A 5385-nucleotide genomic window follows, 5' to 3' on the forward strand; every position below is an offset into this window, starting at 1 on the left:
GAAAAAAAAAATCTGTTGTTCAGGAACACAGTTTGGCACATTTGTAAAAAGTGAAACGACAACCAAACTTACAAACAAGTCCGTGCTTTTCAGCTTAAGTTGCTGATGTCTGCTGATACAATCACTGGAATTTATTATGTGATGTGGACTTTTTGCCTACAGTGGATCTGAGTGAAGACAACATGTATTTTTCCGCATCATAAGTGGATGCTCGGTACTGCTCACAAGTAGACGTAAAAGTACACTTTCTTTGTGGATCTTGGACAGTGGGTACAGCCTAGGTGCAGCTGAACTATTTGATGTTAAACTTCCTGGCAGATTAAAACTGTGTGCCCGACCGAGATTCGAACTCGAGACCTTTGCCTTTCGCGGGCAAAGGTTTCATATCAGGAAGTTTCATATCAGCGCACACTCCGCTGCAGAGTGAAAATCTCATTCTGGGAACATCCCCCAGGCTGTGGCTAAGCCATGTCTCCGCAGTATCCTTTCTTTCAGGAGTGCTAGTTCTGCAAGGTTCGCAGGAGAGCTTCTGTAAAGTTTGGAAGGTAGGAGACGAGGTACCGGCAGAAGTAAAGCTGTGAGTACCGGGCGTGAGTCGTGCTTCGGTAGCTCAGTTGGTAGAGCACTTGCCCGCGAAAGGCAAAGGTCCCGAGTTCGAATCTCGGTCGGGCACACAGTTTTAATCTGCCAGCAAGTTTCATATCAGCGCACACTCCGCTGCAGAGTGAAAATCTCATTCTATTTGATGTTAGTCTCCTAATGACCTGCTTTGGAAAGTACTGTCAAATAAAAGTACTACTGTTTTTCGTATCACTCGGTTAGTAGGATCCCTATTTATCTTTCGATAGGTCGAACCACATAATAAAACATTGATCTCATTCATAGAGTCATCCTGTGGCATGAGCATCCGATACTGACGTATCCACATCTGCTCGTAAGATAAGGAGGCATGCCCTCCTCATATGCTATATGTTGCTCTTCGCTGGTGTCTCTCGCCACAAGCGTAAGACTCCCTTCGAACTTCCTCAGCTGCGTCTGTTGCAAGACGGCACGCAGCGTTTTCGATGGATCTGAAAAAGTCCATTAGTGGTGATGAACCAGGTATAGGACCAAATTAAGACATCTTGCCAGCACAGACACAGTCATGTCATCTATAGATTTCCCCGTCGAGTTGATAATGGATCGTCGAGTAGGAACTTCTTGCCGCATCCATGCCGAAGGTCGGTCAATCTTCGCAGTCTGCCGTATCGCAGCCTTGTTGTGGAACCAGTTCATTTTGGTCCGTGTCACAGCAGTAGCCCAGTCCCAAAACAAAGAAGATAGCCTTGCTGCCGCTTCTAAATGCAGGTAATACATGTCTTTGGACACATAATCTAACTCACGCCGTCTACAGTGGTCCCTTTGTCTTACCATTGCCGTATTCCCTTTTGCGTTTCTTGTTATTTGCAGCGGCGGTATTACATATTCCAGCAGTCTGCAAACTGAACTGCAACACCTGCTGAACAGTGGATGTTCGCCTCAGCAATTACAGAGAGCTCCACAGACGTACAAACGACAGAACAAAGAAAAGGATGCGGCTTCCAAAACGACTGCTTACCCACCATATATCGGGCAAGTTTCAGCGAAAATAAGCAGAATATTAAGAAGATATAAAGTTAAAGTAATTTTGCCTCCTCATCCCAAGATCTCCTCCCTTTAGGCTCCGTCAAAGACCACTGAGAATTGCACAATGCAGTTGTTTACGGAATTCCTTGCGAATGCGGCATATCCTACGTAGGGCAAACGACGTGCAGTGCACAGGATCGCATTGTAGAATATCAACGGCATGCTCGCCTCGTTCAGGCCAATAAGTCCGCTATCGCCTAGCATTGTCTTTCCACTGGATATTTGATGAAATACGATGAAACAAAAATTGTGGCCCTTGCGTCAAACTTTAGGAACTTTATTATCAATGAATCAGTGGAAATATAACTGAGTTCCTTATCAATCGAGACGGCGGTTTCCAGTGAAATTCTGCGGGAAATTTTGTCGTAGAAAAACTTCGTACTCTGCGTAGCAGGCGTCGTTTTTTCACTTCATCGTGCGAAGACAATTGAACTGATATCGATGCGGCGAGGTTTCAGCAAGAAGGGCGCGAGGCGCAGCACACAGATTTGCAGCAGAAGCGCATGCGCTCACATCTATGGTCCATAGCACGCTAACACAACAGTACTGGCGAGCCCCTGCAGCATAGCTACTGCTGGCAACCCCAGACGCTCGACCCACCGAAAAACAGGCAATCGCAACAGGGAAGCCGTACTGTACACAACACGCAAACCAGCCCCCCCCCCCCCCTTACACTGTGACCTGACCTACGGCCGATCGCCCACTAATGTATGACGACCTCGGACCTCGGACTGTTAGAGGGACGCAGCCGCTGCAGCAGGCCGAGGAGAATTCACAGGAGCCCAGCTGCAGTGCCCGGACTGACCCAGCTACAACGAGCACCCGCAACGACAAAGGTAACGATGCACGATACCTCGCACAAACATAACCTCACCTTGCATGCACTGTCGCAGCTAGCAAGCCGCTACTGCCCTTGCTACCCGTCCTACTGTCGCAGGGGTTTTTTTCCCTCGGTGCTTAGCCGGCCGTGGTGGCCGAGCGGTTCTAGGCGCTTCAGTCCGGAACCGCGCTGCTGCTACGGTCGCAGGTTCGAATCCTGCCTTGGGCATGGATGTGTGTGATGTCCTTAGGTTAGTTAGGTTTAAGTAGTTCTAAGACTAGGGGACTGCTGACCTCACATGTTAAGTCCCATAGTGCTTAGAGCCATTTGAACCATTTGAACAGCCCGCATCCTGTGACTCCTGATTCGAAAACTAACATGTTATACGGAGGTGACAGTAGAACTGGTCAACATGTCGGTGTGGGCGTGGAGGGGCCCCACCCTATGTGCTCAAGCAGCTCTTGCGCACTGCCAGTTGAAGACACGGCGCATGTGCTGGCAGGGTCTTAAGGACGTGACCTCGGGACAATGTCGTCAGAACTCAACTGAAGATTGCCAGAAGACTCTGCGCCGAAATATCGTGGCAGGATATGAAACAATTATACACTACTGGTCATTAAAATTGCTACACCAAGAAGAAATGCAGATGGTAAACGCGTATTCATTGGACAAATATATTATACTAGAACTAACATGTGATTAAATTTTCATGCAATTTGGGTGCATAGATCCTGAGAAATCAGTACCCAAAACAACCACCACTGGCCGTAGTAACGGCCTTGATACGCCTGAGCATTGAGTCAAACAGAGCTTGGGTGTCGTGTATAGGTACAGCTGCCCACGCAGCATCAACACGATATCACAGTTCATCAAGAGTAGTGACTGGCGTATTGTGACGAGCCAGTTGCTCGGCCACCATTGACCAGACGTCTTCAATTGGTGAGATATCTGGAGAATGTGCTGGTCAGGGCAGCAGTCGCACGTTTTCTGTATCCATAAAGGCCGTAGAGGACCTGCAACATGCGGTCGTGCATTATCCTGCTAAAATGTAGGGTTTCGCAGGGATCGAATGAAGCGTAGAGCCACGGGTCGTAACACATCTGAAATGTAACGTCCACTGTTCAAAGTGCCGTCAATGCGAACAAGAGGTGACCGAGACGTGTAACCAATAGCACCCCATACCATCACGCCGGGTGATACGCCAGTATGGCGATGACGAATACACGCTTCCAATTTGCGTTCACCGCGATGTCGCCAAACACGGATGCGACCATCATGATGCTGTAAACATAACCTAGATTCATCCGAAAAAATGACGTTTTGCCATTCGTGCACGCAGGTTCGTCGTTGAGCACACCATCGCAGGCGCTCCTGTCTGTGATGCAGCGTCAAGGGTAACCGTAGCCATGGTCTCCGAGCTGATAGTCCATGCTGCCGCAATCGTCGTCGAACTGTTCGTGCAGATGGTTGTTGTCTTGCAAACGTCCCCATCTGTTGACTTAGGGACAGAGACGTGGTTGCACGATCCGTTACAGCCGTGCGGATAAGACGCCTGTCATCTCGACTGCTAGTGATACGAGGCCGTTGGGATCCAGCACGGCGATCCGTATTACCCTCCCGAACCCACCGATTCCATATTCTGCTAACAGTCCTTGGATCTCGACCAACGGGAGCAGCAATGATGTGATACGATAAACCCCAATCGCGGTAGGCTACAATCCGACCTTTATCAAAGTCGGAAACGTGATGGTACGCATTTCTCCTCCTTACACGAGGAATCACAACAACGTTTCACCAGGCAACGCCGGTCAACTGCTGTTTGTGTATGAGAAATCGGTTGGAAACTTTCCTCATATCAGCACGTTGTAGGTGTTGCCATCGGCGCCAACCTTGTGTGAATGCTCTGAAAAGCTAATCATTTGCATATCACAGCATCTTCTTCCTGTCGGTTAAATTTCGCGCCTGTAGCACGTCGTAATCATGGTGTAACAATTTTAATGGCCAGTAGTGTATTATTCACGTTCTATAGCGTCTAATTTGGTTTGCAGTAGAAGTCGCATCTCACGTTTTCTAACAACCAGAAGGCCGTTTGCATAGGCTATGTTACGATTTCATTACTGGGCTCGTCCCCGTCCATTATGTATATGAGAGCTCTGATGGCGGTATAATAAAACAAGTTGGATGGTTGATTTGGGGAGGGGTCCAGACAGTGAGGTCATCGGTTCCATCAGATTATGTAAGGATGGGGAAGGAAGTTGGCCGTCCCCTTTCAAAGGATCCATCCCGGCATTTACTTGAAGCATGTAATAGCCGGACGCGGGTATGGAACGTCATACTGAAGAATGCGAGTCCAGTGTGCTAGCCGCTGCGGCACCTTGAAGAATGCGAGTCCAGTGTGCTAGCCGCTGCGGCACCTTGCTCAGCAATAAAACAAGGGCTCACTGTCTGAATCTTACTTTGTGATTAAGGGAGCAGTTCACTGAAATAAATATTTTGTATGATTTTGATTTTATGCATGGCGGATACGAGGTAGTGGCCGTTAATATCAGTGTTAAAATGTAAGCTCAGCCATCTTTCACAATGCAGATCCAAAAGTTTTATTGCTTCTGCATTGTAAAAGGTGGTGCAGCCTTCATTTTAACATTAAACCGTGTATAGTCCCTTGTATAAGCTGCTACTGCATACAAAACAGTTCACCAAAAGTGGTTCAGATGGCTCTGAGCACTATGGGACTTAACATCTATGGTCATCAGTCCCCTAGAACATAGAACTACGTAAACCTAACTAACCTAAGAACATCACTACAACATTGTGAGTACCGTGTTAGAGGATGAATGAACGCTACGAAAAGGTGAAAAGAAATGAGTACAAGCCTTCAAAATACTGTAAGGAGTAAGATA

The 5385-nt window shown here is 47.8% G+C and overlaps 1 non-coding gene across 1 annotated transcript; it reads left to right on the forward strand.

Moving 5' to 3' along the window:
• The first annotated feature begins 598 nt into the window (after positions 1-598).
• On the forward strand, positions 599-673 carry Trnas-cga. The gene has a single exon. It is a non-coding gene; the product is annotated as a tRNA-Ser (tRNA).
• The last annotated feature ends 4712 nt before the right edge of the window (positions 674-5385 follow it).

This window comes from Schistocerca piceifrons, chromosome 4 (genome assembly GCF_021461385.2).
Source record: "Schistocerca piceifrons isolate TAMUIC-IGC-003096 chromosome 4, iqSchPice1.1, whole genome shotgun sequence".
Classification (NCBI taxonomy): domain Eukaryota; kingdom Metazoa; phylum Arthropoda; class Insecta; order Orthoptera; family Acrididae; genus Schistocerca; species Schistocerca piceifrons.